The sequence below is a fragment of the Rattus norvegicus genome, chromosome 13, assembly GCF_021556685.1.
Source record: "Rattus norvegicus strain SHRSP/BbbUtx chromosome 13, alternate assembly SHRSP_T2T, whole genome shotgun sequence".
Taxonomy (NCBI): Eukaryota; Metazoa; Chordata; class Mammalia; order Rodentia; family Muridae; genus Rattus; species Rattus norvegicus.
Window position 1 is genome coordinate 102270686 of NC_141546.1, and position 19761 is coordinate 102290446.

Sequence of the window (19761 nt, forward strand, 5' to 3'; positions counted from 1 at the left end):
AATGTCAGTTCTTTCTACTGGTGCCTCAAGAGAATCGGGCCATTGACTTGGGTGGGAAGGAAATACAGGATAGACAGACAGACAGACAGATACACGTGCAGCTCCATGTGCCTTCCTAGGACTTGCTATCTAGCAAGTACCATTCTAGGCTTCTTCACTCATCTTGATTGTTTGTCTCAGGGCACTGTGATGCTTGAAACCATTTTATCGTGAGTGACATGGGCACTTTCTTTACTCTGAGTACATTTCCTTTGCCAACTTCTTCACGGAGTTATTGTTCCAGTGAACACACAGAAGACATGGCTTAGCACATGATAAGTGCCCAGTGTCAACTAAGATGCTCACATGTGTACATACGTGTAAGCATTTTTGTTTCCTCCTCTTCCTACAGACATGGAACTTGAGGCTCTGCTGCTGTTTGTGTTGTCTTCCCAAACTTGTGGCTAGGCATAGCTCGGCTGCTGGATGGTCAGTCAGCTGAAGCCCCTAGAGCAAAGCACACTTCCTCTAGATAGGCAGAGGCTATTTAAAGATGTCTTACCTCATACAGCCTAAGTCAGTTGGGGATGGGTGGGAAGGATGTTTTCTCATTCCTTAAATACTTTCACTCTGTAAGAGTCATCAGTTTAGCACATTACAGACACAAGGACATGAGTGCTGGATGCAGTTGGCTGACGGGGAGATCACAAAGCCCTGGTTGTCTAGACTTGATGTTCTTCTGTCAACACCAGCCATTCCAGTTTGAGAAACAGGATGAGTTTTGGACCCTGAAATCAAAGAAAGAACAAAGTATCTTGTACAACGGAAGCAGCCCTCCCTCTCGTGGCATCTTGTGTTCTTAAAAAATTGTCTGTCTTAATAACTTGTGCTTCTGTGGCTTAAGATGTGACCTCCAAATTGAAAAGAACATCCGCTGTTCTACACTGTGCTCTCTAGCAAATAGTTCATGGGAAGTAAACAGGGCCCTTCTGCTGCAGTGGACCTAATGTTCCTAGAGACTGATCACCCATGAGGGGTGACACATGCTAGTGGGAAGGCACAGGAAGCCATCATGCATTAAATATGAAAGGAGAGAACTTTCAAAGGAGACTGAGACATGTAAAACATGAGGTGACAGCCACCACCAGAAAGAATCGCAGAGCGAGATTCTGTGTGACAGAGCGAACCTTGTCAGAACCGGACAGCACATGCCATCATATAGAAAGTGTCCATTAACTGTGCCCTCACATCAGCAACAATGCAACTCTTGTCCATCTTGTATCTGCCTTAATCATGCCAGAGTATTTTTAAGGAGGAAAATAGACTGTGACCAACATAGTTTTTAGTTAAGATATTTTGGTTAACTAGAAACTATTCGAGTTGCTCAGTACAGCACTATGCATTCTTCGAAGAGCAGGCATTGTTCAAACCGTAACCCCAGTTATTGCTTTTCTTACTCCTGGAAAGGCAAACTAACCCAGAGCCGCATCTCAACCCTAAACACGTAATTTCTATATACCTGTGGTCAAGAAGTAACTCCCATTTTATAAAGCATGAAAGAGAGTAGGAAACAAAATTCAGAGCCAGTAACTAGGAAAGGACCTCGCACAGCAGAGACTCCTGCTCAGCGCAGAAGCCATGGGTGTCTGCCACTCGCTTGTCCACTTTCGCAGACACAATTCTTCCCCCTTTTCCTCCCCTTGGTGATTCTAATTTTAGAGGTGCTCTGTGGACTAGAGGGATGCAGTACAGCTGCTTTACTAACAAGATGCGATCTGATTGCTTCATTAGGTTTTAATAATATGCTTGGTGGTTTCTGATTCTTTAAATGAGTTCAGATCCCTGAGAACCATCAGACCGGGGCACTGTATCACCGCCTCTGGCCGGAGAGGCAGGTCAAGCTCACAGCTGCAGTGGGCACATCAGTCGTTGAGCCCAATATAGAACAGTGGTGTCTACATCCAGTGTGTGGCTACTGGGACAGCCCCACCTGCACAGAAAAGCCCTGTGATGCTGTCCAGCCCCATCCTTCTTGTCACCCGGGAAGTAGGAGATCCAAGGAGGATAAGCTCACGATTTGGTGAACGTGTGATTCCCCAAGAAGGACTTAGGATGGCTAAAAATATCTTCTCCTCTCTCGAAATCATGATCGCCACAGAAAAGGCGGCGATGAATTTATAACCTGAATGCATACATTAAAACGCAAGCCACTGTGCATACACGGTACACCCATTGTTTCAGGAAGAGTGTCCTCAGAACCCAGAGCCTCGGAAAAAGCAATAAAGGATAATATTTAAGCTGATAAAAGATGCAAACATGGCTTTATTGGGTTTCTAAATTCAAATTAAAAGAATAAATATCTCATCAGCGACACTAATTAAAGATTGGCCAAAGATTTGTCTGTGTCTCCTACAGCAAATACCAATCAGAACTGATAAAGAGAAGTAACATTTATTGGACTTCAGTTATAGACAGAAGCGATGATCACGGAGTCTGCTTTTCCCGAGGAATGCTCACTCGATTCTAACTTGGCATTCAGGTGGCAAGAGAGAGAGAGCCCTGAAAACCACTCCATCCTGTCACTGCCACTCAGTGAAAGTCTGTCTGGTGTGGAGTCGCCTTCAGAGATTTCCTTGTAGAAACTTCTGTCTTTTGTTTTTGCATGTTTCTGTGTGCTTTCCGGGTTTTTGATTGACACCACTGTTCACACACACACACACACACACACACACACACACACACACACACACACACATGCGCGCACCACTTAACATCAAATGAACTTTTTAATCTCATTTTATTTTACAATAATTCTTTAAATACTTGCTTGTTCTCTAACAAAAGACAGAAAGGGCAAGGACCTAGCTTGGAGGAAGGGGAAGTGGGGGGAGCTCCACTTCCCCAAGCCTCGTGCTTTGGATTTCATGTACAAATGGACTTTTGGACTAGGCAAATGTCCACAGGTACATAATAAATACAACAGACGACACGGAGATCAACCTGGCCAAACACGTGCTGCTCTCAGCCTCCATGGCTGCTTTTCTTGGCGTCCAATGCCAACCATTTTCCTCATGGAGTTGTGTGGATATGGACAACATTCGGATGGAACCACTCTTAGCTCTGCAGTGATTGGACTAGGAGAGAGGACTGTCTCAGCCTTTGTAGGCAGCAGACTCCTGTTGATGTGGCTCTCCTGTGGCTTCACAGGGCAGCACACCATTAAGGATTCAGTCACTGAGAGAGCAGAGGAGCAGTGTCTGGGGATAGCCCCTTGCCAAGAATCCCCTAATGATACACAGATTCTAGCCATGGAGATGGACAGTCAGGAAAATGCTCACAGAATGAGCAGAAGGACCCAAGGTTGATCCTGGATGGCCGGAGAGATGGTTCAGCAGTCAAGAGCACTTGTTGCTGGTGCGCAGGACCCACGTCCAGTTCCCAGCCTGCATGTGGCGTTCACAAGTATCTGAAGCTCTAGTTCCAGGAAATCTGTCATTCTCCTCAGGCTTCTGTGGGCACCAGACGCGCACCTGGTGCACTTACATATCTGCAGGTCAAACGCTCATGCACATAAAGTTGACATGGTGGTGCTTGTCTTTGATGCCATCGCTGGAGAGGCAGAGCAGCAGATCTTGCCATTCTTAGAGCCCGCCATCCATTTGTTAGCTCTAGACTCAGTGAGAGACCTTGTTTGAAACTCAGGAGCAACCCCCAACATTGACTCCAGGCTTACACAGGCTCATGAACATACATGCACATGCACCCCACACACACATGTACCCACAACTTTTCTCTCAGACACAAAAATGCTGTGATAAAAAAAAATTATCTTTCTCTGTGGGTGAGATGAGAAGGTTGGTGAGAGCTTCGTGGCATCACCTCCCTGCCCCCACCTCAACAGTCAAACGTTATCCACGAGTGTAGGTAGACACATGTCTACTTGAAGCCACTTTTGCTAGCAGATACACGAAACAGTGAAGTTGAAATAACTCTCAGCGTGACCCCAGCATGCAGCTGTTATCACTCCCCCACCTTTTTTGTATGTACACGTTACATGTCAGGCACATTAAAATTCGTATTTAAATTTCAAATGAGTTAAGTACACCGTGGCTTTCAGATACATGAGTGGTTTTTGTTCCTCTCGTGTTATATTAATATTAATATCATGGAATCTTCTAGACCCTTGCATTCCTTGCTGACTATCTGATAATTGGGTTGGGGGAGAGTAGCGGGGGTCATCTCGGTTTGGCTTATCTCCTCGAGGGAGAGGGCAGCCAGTAATAAAAGGGAAGGGAAGGCCATCAAGTGGTAACAAAAAATTGAAAAGAAGATTGAATCTCTGACCAATTTGAAACATATCCCAGAGAATCCATAGAGAAAAAGATAAAGTGTGTGCACGAGTAAGTTAGCTAAACAGGTTACCCACAGTGAGAGCAAATGGAGTTAGCCCATTGTCCATGTTTAATTTCCTATTAGTCCCTGGCGTTTACAACCACGTCTGAGTCGGGGCATCTGTAAATTCAGTTAAATACAGTGCATTGTCTAAAGGTATCACAGCTCCAATCAGTCACCCCAGGTGCTGATAAGGAGCCCCTTGTATTATTGAATCTACAATGGGGAGGCCCTGCAAACTCCAAGATAAGGGGCAGGTATTTCGTGGTTTTCTTTTTCTTTCTTTCTTTCTTTTAACTTATGGGGGCAAGAAAAGGAAGGTAGTGGTTGCCACTGCCCTGACCTCTCTGACAGTTATTGCTGCTTTCTGATTTGCTTTATGGGGGCAATGCAATTTTGTTTTTCTGTTTTCCTTTTGGTGAGTATATTATGTCTCTCCTTGGTTTTAACTTAGAAGTCTATGAATCGCAGAGAAGACAGGTGGGCAGTAGGGTGTGTGGGTACCAAGCAGGACACCAGAAACGCAGGGAACAAAACCCAGACTTCACATGATTCTGGGAAAACCAAGAGGCTCTTTAGAAAGTTATTTTCTTTTACTCTTCTATTCCCATCTGCTTTTCTTGCAGGCTAGGTGCCTTAGGATGCAACTCAGTGTTTGTCTCACTTTTCTGATTGATCGTTGCATTAAAACGCTTGCTAAAGGGTTCCTGTAAGGACCTAGTGAGCTTCAGTAGCCAGTTACCATAGCTCTATCAGGAGGTTAGACCCTTACACATCCTAAAGTCTCCTGCACGGACTGAGTGTTTTCTTTCCTTTCCTATTGTCCTATCACCATTTTAAAGCTTGCACAATTACATGACACCATCCATTCTCTGACTAGGAACGTATAGACACCCATATCTTTACTTTTGAGACATCACTGCCATTTTATAATCTAAATTTTATTTTTTTTCCCCGGGAAGATGTTAGCTCCCATTTCTGAGAGATCTGGATGATCTGAATCTTCCTATCTCTCTCAAAAACACCCCTCAGATGCTGGCTGCTGACCCCATGTGAAGATCAGCGGGCTCACCTACTGTACACATGGTTCTTAACGAGACGGCTGATAACTTTTGCAGATGGCCCCACAGGCCTGGCCTTTGTGCGCCTGCGAGAGTGCAGCCCGTGCTGCCTTCATCCGGTTTTATGAGTTTGCCGTTCCTCTTCCCCAGGCAGATGTTTTGCTGCAGCTGGCGTTTGCTTAGTCAATTGGTTCACATGCTGCAGGTCTGTTTTCCTGGAACAATGAGCCCCGACCAACAGCAGTAATGGGAACAGAGAGAGAAGGGATCTCCTTCATCAACTTCCAGTTTAAATGCTCCCCCTGTTACTTTTCTTCTTCTGTTACTGACGACTGAACGCAGGACTGAGAGTACACGAAGCACAAGAAGTTGGCCTTTTCTTTCTTTTCTATATTTTTAATGTGTATGTGTATATTAGGGGTGTGTGTGTGTGTGTGTGTGTGTGTGTGTGTGTGTGTGTGTGTGTGCGCACGCGCGCGCGCGCTTTGGTGTATGTGGGTGCACATGTGCATATTGTATGTGTACAAATATGAGGACAACCAGGGTGTCAGTTCTCAGCACTTTCTGCTTCTTGAGATAAGGTTTCTCAGTCTCCTGGAACTTGGACACATAGCCCAGGCTAGCTAGCTCCCCAGATTTCAGGAATCTTCCTGTCTCCACCTTGTAGTGCTAGGGTGACAGGCATGTGTCATGTACCATCACACCTGACTTCTAATGTGAATTGTAGGGACCTCATGTTGTTGAGGTTCCCAGGTAGTGCCACCTCCCTACCCTCACTGGATGGGGGTTTCTGTTTGTTTCTTTTTATTGAAACCCAGAGGCGAGCTTACCTCAGGTGTAGCACCCTTTCCTTCATGCTGCCCACTTGCTAACGAGACAAAGAAGTCTTCAGCCCAGTCAGGGCTGGCATTACAGTAGATCCCAGAGATATTTCTCCACAACAAACATCTGTGTGGTGGCTGACGAATGATGCTGTTGTCGTGTTAAGAATAATTTCCAGATCCCAGAGCAACCAGTAAGGATGTTAGGTGTTGTCAGCCAAGGACAGTAAAGTAAAGCTAATAGTTTTCAGGGATCCCTGGATATCAGCAACAGATTATTGGATCAAGCCTGTGAGGCAGACAACCCCTGACATCACACAATACATTTTTCAAAGAAGGTTCCTGCATTTTAATGATGACTTATCTTCCAGTTATAAATGTCCTCTGAAGCATACAGGGTTGTGAGGAAGTTAGGCTGGGAGTGTGGGCAGGGCAGGGAGAAAGCATTAGATCTTCCTTCCTTTTGACTGACTCATGGCAGCGTGGCCCTCATCAAAGACCATTTACACCAGGGCACAGTAGTGCATCTGTAGTCTCAGCACTCAAGAGGTAGAGACAGAAAGACTGTGAGTTCAAGACCAGCCTTGGCAACATAGCGGGTTGAAGGAAGCGTGAGAGCCTACCCCAAAGAATAGAAGTTAGGTGTGTTCTGCGCCTATTGGCACAGTTCCTATCCTTCCCTGGCTGAAAACTCAGCTCCACAGGGACTCTTCCTTTGGTCCCAAACTATCCAGAAGTACTGAGTGCTTCCTTTCAGTTAGAGTCCCTGTCTGTTTCCCCCAGACAAGGCTCTAACACCCTTGAGCCAACCTGCCTCTTTCCACCTACCTATTGCAACTCCCCCTCTCCCCCCACCTTTTTTTTTGCATTCCCCACAGTGTTTAGTTGAGATAGGTTCTTGAGTGTTTCAGTTTGACCTCAAACTCTATGTAGCCAAGGATGACCTTGAACACCTGGTTCTCCCCTTCTCACTTGTGGAGTGCTGGTTTCCAAGTGTGCGTCACTATACCTCCTATATGTAGTCTTGGATATTGAGGCCAAGACTTCCTGCTTGCTAGGAAAACACTCTGAACTACATCCTTAACCCTTCATAGTGTCCTTTGCTGATGGATATTAAATAGAAATCTGTCTTCATGCACTTAGTCAAAGAGAGATAGCCCTACCCACAGCAAACATTCACCCACTAGTGAGCATTAAGCTAGACTCAGACGGAGCCAGTGCTTTGGAGAATGGTTGGGGAAGTGGGATTAAGGAAGTGCATAGGATGTGAGCTCAGACATCATAGTAAGTAGAACAAGCAGGCAAGATGATCGAGAGGAGGCGCCACAGAGTTCCTTTAAAGTAGTATGTTAGCACATTCAGTGATTAAATAAGCTCTTAAGAAATATCAAATATAAAACCGATGTTGTTTTCCTCACTGACGTAGCTGAAAAGTTCATCAATTCAAGTCCAAAGACAACACCCTGTGATGGCTGCCCCAGAGGTCATCTGTAGCCCTGAAAGACGACGGGATGTTTTCTAGTCACTGCTCCATGTGTTGCATAGACGAGGATTTGCACCCGTGGACTCGCCAAGAATTTATCCCATCTGCATTTGCTTCATAGACAATAAGAACTGCACCCAGGGCTACACTGACTATTTCTTTAAAGATAAACTCACACCCAGTGAACTCACATGTACTTTCTGTGCCCTGTGCACGCAGACGTCCTCTCAGGGTGGCCACACTATGGGGCTCTTGTTTGGCTGAATAGGCAGTTCATGGAGTTACAGTTTTGAAAGAAGTGAACGCTGCCGTCTGTCAGAGAAACTCTTGAAAAACTTGAGCGTGATCCCTGCATACCTTCTGCACTTTGCACTGACTGACAACCACCAGGGCACAGTGACCATGGCCTCTGGCACCCACAGGTGTTTAGTGTTCACATGGCCCTGGCTCTGGAGCAGGCTGTAAATGATAGAGCCACTGAGGTCCACAGGAAGGGTGTATCAGCACCTGCTAGCGATGTCACCCAGCTTTGATGGTCTCTGTCTGGTTTTACTGTTTGAGTAGTGACTGGGGAGCATCTGTTTCACAAACATGATGTTTTTTTCATTATCTTTCATACCAAAGTATTTATGAAAGCAAAGTGAAGGGGAAGCCTGGGGTCTGTGGGCCATTAGCCTCCCCAGTCAGAGTCACATGTGAAGACTTTCACAGAGTGGCCAGTGACGCCACACCCCTCCCTGGTCCTTGTAAAGTTTCTGTGATGTTGGAGGCTGCACTGGGGACTTCTTGTTATCACAGGCAGAAGCGGTGATAGTGTGTGTTGAATATTTACTGTGTTTGAGGGCATGGAAACTGTAGGCCAGGCTTGTGCAGATGGGTTGTATGTTGTCATGTGTGTAGAGTTAACAGTTGCGTGACCTTGCATTAGTCATGTAGCTACTGTCATTGCTAATTAATGTACTTATTTTTATTGAAAGGCTTCCAATAGACTTCAAGTTCGAAGGGTTTGTAGGGGGCTTTGAGAAATATAGAATTTGATAAAATGTGGTGTAGAAAGCTTTGTAGATAACCAATAATGCTTAAAGAGCTGCAGAGCAAAATACCTCCCTCCTTCCCTTCCCTCCCCTCCCTTCCTTCTTCTCCCCTTCCCCCCATTCCTCCCCTCCACTCCCCTTTCCTCACCTTCCCTCTTCTTTCCTCCCTTCCTCTTACCCTTCTTCTCTTCCCTTCTCCTCCCCTCCCCTCCCCTTTCCTCCCATTTCCTCTCTTGTTTTTACTTCCTTTTTGCCTTCCTTTCCTTCTTTTCCTCCCTCTCTCCCTCCCTCCTTTCCTTCCTTCCTTCCTTCCTTCCTTCCTTCCTTCCTTCCTTCCTTCCTTCCTCTTTCCTTTCTACCACATTGTGTCTATGTCCCCTTGTAAATCATGGTAATAACATGTAACTCCTGCCATGGCCATGAATAAAATAACATTCCAACCTGGAAGCCAGGAAGGAATTTGCACCAAGGCTATCAGAGAGACAAGGGGAGTGGGCCATCAGGAGACCACAGTGAAGGGACAATGATTTGCACTAAGTGTAAGAATCTCAACTCACTGCTTCTTGCCCAGAATAAAGTTTATCATTATTATTGATCCACCATAAAGTTGTTTGTCTTGTCAGGACAAACAGTTAATAAAGATCAGAACCTCCTCAGTTACTGTTTTAAATAATGTACCTTCTTGTGCAGCCAGAGTTTTGGCCTTGTTTCCAGGGAGATTCCTTCTCTGCCTTCTGTGGCCCTCCTATGTGGATACTAGCCTGAACTATGCACATAGTACCCTTCCTAGTGAACCAAGGAAATCTCTGGAAATCCTTGGAGGGAGCCCCTGGGAGGCCCAGAGTGCTGCTGGCTGCCAACTAGATTTTCTTTTCAGGGAGTCTCTTCTCTAGCAGCCATTGTGCAAGCGGAGCCCTGGCTGCCCACCAGAGGCTCTGAGCAAGCTGGGGGGTGGGGAGGGCTGGGAGCCAGGACTGACAGCCAGACTCCCACCCTTCCACGGAGCTCTAACCACACCCCACACTCCAGGAAGGCCTCTGTGAGGCCCTGAAAAGCTGCAGTGCCAAGTCTCAGAGAAGAGCTGAGAGGAATACACAGGCAGCCTGTCCTTCCTGCAGGCAAAGGGAAGGATGGGACAGAAGCCACATCTACCAGGGGGATGTTTGCTTTCTGTGACTGGCTTTGGAGCCCATAATTCCTTATTGGTTTCCTTCCTTCTTTCTTTTTCTTTTTTGTGCTTTGCGGGGTTGGGGTCAGGCAGGGTCTTACTATGTAGCTCTGGCTGTCCTGGAACTTTCTACATAGGCCAGCCTGGCCTCAAACTCAAAGAGATCCACTTGCCTCTGAGTGTCAGGATCAAAGGTACCACCATATCCAGATGATTAGCTACTCATGACTAACATGTGTTTGGAGAATTGGATTGAAGATGGTTTCTCCACAAAAAGGACATAATCCTGAACTTCTTCCCTAACACTTGGGATACCTACAGTGGAGAGAGAGAGAGAGAGAGAGAGAGAGAGAGAGAGAGAGAGAGAGAGAGAGAGAGAGAGAGAGAGAGAGAATGTGATTTCAGCTCACTGCATCACATTCTCCCACAGATGTGTGTTGTTAACAAGGCCTCCCCCTGGACCCCTTCTTGCTGGGTCTCCTCCAGAACCACCTGCTTCCAGCCTCAGGAAGTGCTCCTGTTAGTTCAGAACACCGATTGCAAGGCAAACCCAGGCGAAGTCTGTGTGGCATCCCAGGGCTTTCTGTGTTGTCTGCTTAGGATGCCTTTTCCCTTTCTTTCTCTGTTTCTTCCCCTGCTCCCCCTGCCCCAGGTTCCCTTCTCCCAACTCCAGAGAAGCAGCAGGCCTGAGTCAGATTCCATTTTACCACCACACGCTCGCTATGGTCATCTTTTAATATTTGAAAGGATCATTTGTTAACTGGAAATGGTCAATTTTTTTCCTTTGGCTTTTGAAATATAATTTTCAATTTTTAATTTGATTCATTTAGATGAAATCATTAATCAGGATTGAAACTGAGTTAATTTTCTGGAAAATAAATGAGGCTGTTAGAGTGAACATTATTAAGTGGTTCTTTGTAAGAAAGGGCTAATAGCTGGAAATATGGGAGACTGGGCGAATTGGAGCGCTCAGGCAAAATCGAAAGGATTTTTTCCTTATTAAGTGAAATAATTCATTTTAAAAATTAAATTGGAGGATTTTCAGCATTAAGCATTATAAACATCCCATTAATTATATCAGAAATGGTAAATAGCAGTTTCAAAAAGTTCCAAGGAAAAATACAGTCTCTAAGAACATACACAGCAGATCTCTCTATATGTATGTGTTATGCATATGTAAGCCTATGTATGTATAGAAGTTTATGTGGTGCATATAACATATATGTATATGCACATATGTATATATAATGTCTGTGCATGCATAATACATATATAGATATATATGTCTCTATATACACAAATACATATACACATACATTTATCTATATATGTATCATATGCACACACATATGTATATATACTAGAGTATATATATGCATAAAGTGTATACACATGTATATATACTATAGATAATACTGTAGTAACACACACACACACACACACACACACACACACACCTGCCATTGAGACATACACCTAGTTCAGAGGTTTTTTTTCATATTATAGATGATGAGGCACATGATTGCTTGAGGTTTTACTATCGTTTGGAAGATCTAACGAGCCGGTTTGTGCTTGAACTTACTTCCCCTCTTATGCCTCTTTCCCAGTGATTGAAGCCTTTAGCTATGACTATGTTCTAGTGTCCACGCCTGTGATTTTGGCGCTCTACCACATTCCTCTAGGTTGGCATTGCACATCTTGCCTTTGTGCTTCTGTTAATGACAGCTCCCTAGTCCTTCTACCCCGGCTCTCAGTGGCTTCAGCACCCACTTTCGTGGGTTTGTTCATCGTTTGAAGTCCTGCTGTTCAGCGCCGAAACGCCTTGCCTCAGTTCCTCCTCTTTGCCTAGTTCGTGCCTTTTAAGAGGTTTGTATGTCAGGATTGTATGTCCTTGGTAGTTTCCTTCCCTTTCTCCTCACACAGCATCCAAGCCGTCGCTTTCATCTGCTAAGGCAGAAAGCATGGCAGAGCAAAACAGCGTTTAGAGCATCTTGGAGAAGAGGCTCCACATCCCAGGCCAGATCGGGCTCTTTTCTCCCCTTCATCTGAACCAGAGTCAGAGATGAGTCCCTAGCCCCCCAAATACATTTCGCTTTCTTTCTATGGGGTTCAGCACGGCTCTAAACGGTTGGGATCCCGAGCTCTCAACCTTACCCGTCCAAACTAAAAAGCATAGAGATTTGGCAGGCACATGGCCGTTTTAATCCCCGTCTCAGGGAGATTACAGGGCACAAGCAAATCCATCACCCATTAGAGCTACTATTCCTTAGTCCCACAAGCTGGGGTTTCCCTGTGAGCCTTGTTCCCCCTATGCCTGTAGTTGACAATTATATAAAAACCTCCCCAGTAATGCATCAAAAGAGGCTTGATTTTAGTTTTTGTATGTGGTTGTTTTACCTGCACATATGTCTATGCACCGTGTGTATACAGTGCCTGGAAGGGCAAGAAGAGGACATTTGATTCCTTGGAACTGGAGGTACAGATGTTTGTGAGCCTTCATTTAGGTACTGGAACTGAACCCAGGACCTCTGTAAGAGCAACCATGCTCTTACCTCTTAATTGCTCAGCCATCCCCGGCCCCAAGTAAAGCACTGACCTCTTATTTGGGGCCTTAAATAACTGCATTTTAAATTCTTGCGAGTTTCTCACTCACGAGGCATTCTGATCTCTACTGGCATTTTCTTGAGCAGGAAGTTGTATTTGAGGGCCCGTGCAGCAGCTGAGGTCAGCTCAGATTCCGGTGTGTTTGTTCCCAGGATGAATCACACCATGGTTCTAGCTTCCTGGTTCTTTATGTCCAGTCCTAGAAAACAATATAGCAAACAGAAGAATTACACCAAATGCTGACTTCCAGAAGTCTGTGTGTCCCTCTGACACATGCTTAGTCTTTGGTCTTAATGACAACACATAGGAGGTATTGGGACATGTCAGATCTACAGCCAGCTGTATGTATGTATGTATGTATGTATGTATGTATGTATGAATGTATGTTTGTATGAATGTATGTATGATGCATGTATGTATGCATGCATGCATGTTTGTATGTTGTCTCGGGGTGCTGATAGAGATGAATCCTATGTCTTTGTGCATGCTAGGCAAGTGGTCTCTTATCTCTAACACTGTTATTAGATTATTCATTAATATTCCCATTAACTACTGTTATCAAAGGCCAGACATGTTGGGAACAAAACAGAAAACCCCTGACTGTTCAGCTGTTGTTGCCTTTATTGCAAAGATGATAGATGCCCAAGTGGGTCTGCCCAACCCCCCAAACTGAATTAATCAACCTCTCCCCCTTTGGTGTTCACAATCAGTTTAACACTAGGAATTGTGTAGCCTCAGTCCTCAGGATGCTGTGGCCAGATCAGTTTTGGTCCAAGTCGTACAGCACACAGATGCAAACATATGCCACTGATTGCAAAAAAATTGAATTTAGTGACTCTTTGGACTTGGAAGCCCAAGCCACAATTCGCTTACTTTAGAATTGACTGCTTGGTGATGGTTCAGCCATCTGTCCCACACAAGACACAACTCCCACGTACACGGAACATTAATATTGGCTAGTGCTGCTGGCCCAAGTCAATACAAATGTTTATTGTTCACAAATCTGTCAAGAAGTAGCTAGTGTGTTCCCTTCCCTCCACTTACACATCTTCAAGTCCTGTAAAATCAAAGTGAGCTGGTAGAGGCTGCTCATGCCTCCATTTTGGCTTCCTCCTTCTAGGCTGGCTCACCTCCGGTCAGTTCTGAACCCCTTCAAACATCTCCGATTTTGCAGACGGAGACCCATCCGGGATGCTGTGTGATGCCTGCCTCACACCCTGTCTCCCACATACACTGCAAGCATTCACATGAGCTCATTTACAGAGAGTGGAGTTGGCAGTCTTATCAGGAGAAGAGAAAAGAGCCCCGAAGATGAAAGCCTGTGTGGTGACAGAAGTCTTTATTACTTTGGGCGTTAATGGAATGGAGGGTACACAGGGTAAAGTGACGGCTACCCAGACCATTTAGGGAGAACTAGAGGAGTAATCGTGTTTTATGTTGTTCCCCGTCTGCCTTTCTCTGTGAGCCAGTTGACCCCAGGGATGGGGCTTGTATTGGATGGAAGCAATTGAAGAGGCCAGGGCTGTGCTTCCTGAGTGCTATGGCAATTGTCTTAGGGGCACCCTAAGTCCAATTCCAGTTTATGAAATGTAAGAGGCAATCCCTGTCTTTTCTCCCACACTGCTGAAAACACCCAATTCGACGAATTTGATGCCCGTTTTTATTGTTGGAGCCTTACCACTTTTTTATACTCAAAGTAGACAGGTGTGTTGAGTGGCAGGCGTGAGGGGGAGGGTGTGCCATTGAAGTTCTGTGTAATCGTTTTCATAATCCAGCACTGTAGAGAATAAAATTGACTCTTGATCCCAAGGGCTTCCGGAGAGTTTGTGCATGCAATCAGCTTTGTTATGGAGCTGGGAGTTGAAGGGAACAGCCAAGAAAGGCTTGTGCTTTTTCACAGAGTTGCGCTTGCACAGACAGTCAATTAGGCGCTCTCGGGATTTATTTGTCTCCGGAAATGGAGAGAAGGTACTAAGAGTATAAGAGATATCAGATGTCTGCTACATCTTCCTGAGAAGCTGACATTTTCTTCCCTTTAGACATTTGTTACAGGAAGTTTATAGTGTTTAAAGTTCTTTAATACATAAGTTCCAGGATAGAATCAGAGCAGGTCTGTCTTGTTGCCAGTGTTATTCAAGGGGTTCCACAATGGTGCAAGCAAACAATTCCAACTAGGATTGGTTGTGTCAGGAGAGAGCCGGAGGTACCAAGTCACAGGCTCTTCTGTCTTGTCCGAAGGCCCTGTCATTCTTGTTAACGCACCCGAGTCACTCGGATGAGGAGACCCAGGTACTTTGAGACTAGAATATTTGATATTCAACGAAGCCCTCCCAGGTAGTCATAGCAACGCTGAAAAACACAAGGTGTGTTTTCTGTTGTTCAAAGATATTTTAGCATGTGCTTACTTTAATCATACCTCTTTGAACATGGACAGCAAACATTTGCCAGGAAAGAATTTTCTCTTCTTATTTCCCATTTAGGAAATGGACTACGACTTGTGACTTGTGCACAGGTCCTCACACGGCCTACCCTAGAGGGTTCCATGAAATCATCTTCCAGACCTGTGTTAGTCTACCATGCAAGGTAGACTCAGCTCCTACCTGTAGTAACGGGACACACACTAGAAGGGGACAGGTCCCAATGCCTTCACTAATGACACCCCAAGCTCCTCATATCCTCCTCCGCTGGTGGTTCCTCCGTTCACTCGACATCTTTTCAAGGAGTTCTACCTAGCGCTCTGTGTCCGCTGTTGGCCAGGTGCCCTTTCCTGCCTCTTATGACTTCCTGTGCTCACTCCACAGGAAAGGAAGTAGAGAACTCCACAGAAGGCAGGGAGTTAGAAAGGAGCAGAGCTGTGTTCTCTCTCTAACCAGCCCATGTCCGAGCTACATTCTGTTGGAGTGCTAAGACTCCAGTTGGGTCCAGAATGCTAAGACTTCCGTCTGTGGGTGAGGTAGAGGCAGAAGACCACTTTGGGAAACTGGGGTGAAAGAAGATAGTTGGGGAATATCCTGCCTCCAGACTGAACGGCTCCGCATTAGGGCTGACCAATGTGCAGTGTGAGACCAACACACATTTTGCAAGCCTCAACATATCCCAATTCCAAATTGTATTCACGTAGGTATAAATAGTATCTTGAAAAGTCATTATTTTCTAGAAATGGGGAAATTTCAAAAAGTGAAAGTGTAAGGAATGGGAGGGCATATTGTAATATAGATGTGAAGTATTAGGGAGAGCAAGTAGGAGAGCATCGAGAGATGCTGCCACTCCTTTGGTTATCATGTGTGTGGATGTATGTTACATGTTTAATATCTATTATTACACACGTTAGAGCATTGATATATATTATTATATCACAAATTTTATTTGTATTATATTTATATATTCATGTATTACAAATTAATTTTATCATTATTATATATTATCATGATTATAGACATAATAATATATTATCTTTAATATATATTATTAATATATAGCATAAAATTATATGCATAATATATAACAAATTCTGTGTAAATATAGAATATATTAATATTTTATATATTTATATATGAAATAAGATATTAAAAAAGACATACATTTATATATTATATAATATATGCATATGTGATGTAGAAGATTGAGATGATAAATGATTGGCTGATTGATTGATGAGACATAGGTAGATGATAGATGGTAGATAAGGTAGATCGATCCATAGATAGATAGATAGATAGATAGACAGACAGACAGACAGACAGACTGACTGACTGACAGACACATGGCTAGATAATTTTTCCTTTACTTAACAAGCAAGCCACATATGTCCAAAATTGATGGAGCAAGGAGCTGAGGCCAGGTCTCGTGAGTGTGAACTCAGGTCCTCCTTTGCTCCTTCAGATCGCTTGGCAGAGATATCTCATGGTTTTCGACAGAAGATACTATTAAAAGCCCATGTGTGTGCACAGAATGAATCCTAAAATTATCACCCGGGATGTGTTCAGGCTTATTTATGTTTCCCTGTGAATTCACGGCTGACAACTCTATCAATTACTTCAAACTTTAGAAGACTATCTCGACTTCACAGGACAGTGGTCAGTGGGAGTGCAGTAAGCTGGCTTGAGAGGAACCATTGGAACGCAGGTAGTTAACTAACACTCAGTTGTTATCTGAAGCCCAGTCTTCCAACCTGTGCTTGGCCGGTTGTCGAGGGTGTTCCATATAGAAAAGATGGCTTCGGGGTGTGTATGTGGGTTGCAAAGTCAGGTTTTAATTGTCCTTTTTAATGCCCTTAAAACAATGAGCCTGTATTTCCATTTAATTAAAACAGTAAAGTTGAGTTTCAGATATATGGAATTCACCACCTACTGTCATTGATTTTGTTCATTTTCCTTCCATCCTTTTCACTTCTAACCCTCAGCCCCACACAGATAACTAACAATAAAGCGCTATCCATTTTCATTAAAAAAAAAGTCAACAATGAAGCAGACAGATCACAGCCTTGCATATGTTAGTGGAGGGATACATGGCTATTACTCATTCGCACTGCTCAGTATGTACAGTGGGCACTGCTTTCCCTCATTGACTGACTTCCTTCTGTCTGTGTGGCTGAGAAACAGTGGTCACTGTAAGGAGGGCTGCATGTGGATCTGATGAAGGGTTTTCGGCAACCCACATCACCTGCAGAGGTTGGCACCTGCTTCCTTTCCTCATTGCTGAGGGGAGCCGAATCCTCAGCCTGTCTCAACCCCTCTGGCAGGATGGTAGCACTAATCTGAAACTGTAGTGATTCCAGGGCCATTAACACCAATTGAAAATATAGGTCAAGAGTGTTGGGATAAAAGTATCAAAATCTACTGGAGGACAAAGAGGTGTTTTGGCATAGTTGATCCCTGATAAATCTAGTGTTTTGGAGCATTTAGTGGTAAAAAGGGAAATAGAACCAAGTGTTAGCCAAGGAGTAAAACGGCAGAGGCAATACTGTCAATGGCTGACAGGAACTCCAAGACCAAGGTACGTTCAATGTCACAAAATGTGGGTTTCTACTTCAGTTCCCACTCTTCCATTGACTCTCAAGACTGAAGATTTTGAAGACCGCGGACTGGTGATGTCGCAGCATCCCTGGTGTGTTGTCATGACGTCGCTGCATGCGATTCAGATGGTGATGCCTGGTCACAGAATTGACCCATTGTTGACCCATCGATTCCATCTCATCATGTCAGGGGACCTTCCCCATCACCGATGGCATCGGCCTCTTCCCTGGGTTGCGGCCATGTACCAGGCATTTTCCTCTGCGAAGTGGCGCTTGCCCATTTCAAAGTAGTAAAAATGTTTGCAGCCCTGTTAATGTGAAGCCATTATTCCAGTTCATAAGTTTACACGCGTATTTACATATGGTGATGTGGACTTGTGGGTTTCTGTTTTATTCAGGGAGTTAAACTCCACAGCTGTCATTGATTTCAATGCCCAGTTTAATCCCAGACTTATGTAATGGAAATTGCTTCTAGATGGTTTGTTTGTTTGTTTATTTATTTATTTGCCAACATTCCTAGGTCATTCCCCCTTCACTGTCTTGCTTTTCTGGTACATGGAAGCCTTGTTTACTGTCCATGCTTCTAATCACAGGCATCTCCCCAAATACCTTATTTCCTCATAGTGTGAGATGACACTGAGAAATCGAGGCCCAGAAGCTATTTGGGTTTTGCCCATGCCAAGGTATTTTCCTACACCGTAACTAGCTCTCAGATTGCACACCATAAAGTATTCAGTGGTTCGTTTCAGGTATATCTGTTTGAATCATGCCTACAGCTTCAGGCCTCTGCTCCTCTCACTAGTAGGATCCCCCCATCTTCTCTCTGGCTATGCCCCTATCATCATGTTTTCCAGTTCAGAAGCTCCCTGAAACTCATTGGTTCATTGGCTGTCATGGGTGCTTCATGTCCTAGACACTATTGAATGAGTCATTGGCCACTGGCATTTAACTCAGTCTTTGTCCCCTCATCCTTCCAGAGACAACTGGAAGGCAGGGCCTGAGCATTCCAAAGTTCTAATAAATGTTTGGTGTTTCTAGAAGCCAGAGCCCATTCTGAGGCAATCCATGGGCCCAGCAAGTTCACTCCATTGAAACGTTCAGTAGAATCCGTCCATGTTCCTCACTTCAAAGTTGCAAGGAGTGTTGAATCAGGAACCAGAAACAGGGACCATACATTGTCCTATGAGACCAGGCATAACTTGACATTCTGTGTTAATGACATATCTCATTGTCCCCAAGCAATGGCCAGGTATCAGTAAAGGAGTGTGGTAGGCATGCAGTATGAGCATGTGCCTTTGGAGGTCCAAAGCTGACATCGTGTGTCTTCCCTGGTTGCTCTTAAGGCTGGGTCTCTTGATGAACCCACAGCTTCTTAATTCTAGCTGGTATCACTGGCCAGTTTGTCTGAAGGTTCTAATGTCTCCGCTTCCTCCTGAGTGCTTAATGATGGGTGACTACTGAACCTCCCTGCTTTTCACTTGGGTTCTGGGATCTAAAGTCTAGGTCTCCAGCTTTCAGGAAAGACCTTTATCCAGTAGGCTTTCTCCCCATCTCACGATATCTTCCCTATGTTAGTATAAAGGGTCTTGGAAGTAGGAAAACAAATGCAGCACGCTGGCCACATCTTCCCCAAGCAATCTGAGCCTATAAACTAGGTGGTAGTCAGTGTCCTTTACTGAAGGTTCTGAGTTATGCTCCAAGTGCAAGTTATGTGCTGCATAACTTATATGTTAACTAATCATTTCCACGTCAAAACCAACTGTGTCCCAAAGTCTGAAATGGAGGCCATTAATACATTCGAGGTCTCAGGAATAGAAAAAGCATTAAAATTATAAGTATATATTCATACCGATGGCAGGCCTGAATTAATTCATAAAAATACATTTATTAATAGAAACGGTCAAGATTGCATTGTGTGTTATTGCTTTAAGGGTCACACTGTATTTTCTGGTTTGGGGATAATCAGAAAGGTGTAGAGGAGCCCGGAGCCCAAGGGGATGAACGCTGTAAGAATAAAATGATTTGCAAGCTTGTCAAAAACTCAAATAGCAATTTCCTTTAAAAAGCCCTAATGATCAGTGGCCATCAATCAAATTAAGCCATCAGATTGAAAACGAAAGTGAAACCATAGGTTTAATTCACATATTTATTGCTGTTGATTCATAGTAATGATTGAGCATTAGCCAGGGGGAGCATGTCAGCATA

General features: G+C 44.4%; 1 protein-coding gene and 1 long non-coding RNA gene across 17 annotated transcripts in view; one reads left to right on the forward strand and one right to left on the reverse strand.

The window, feature by feature from the left end:
• Positions 1-19761, forward strand: part of Esrrg (estrogen-related receptor gamma) — a 618195-nt gene that overhangs the window by 510774 nt on the left and 87660 nt on the right. The gene's annotated exons all lie outside the window — the stretch shown is intronic.
• Positions 12541-19761, reverse strand: part of LOC120096195 (uncharacterized) — a 39252-nt gene continuing 32031 nt past the window's right edge. For both annotated transcript variants that reach the window (XR_015635768.1, XR_015635769.1), the window contains one exon: positions 12541-12741. This is a non-coding gene — a long non-coding RNA (uncharacterized LOC120096195). The remainder of the gene's footprint in view (positions 12742-19761) is intronic.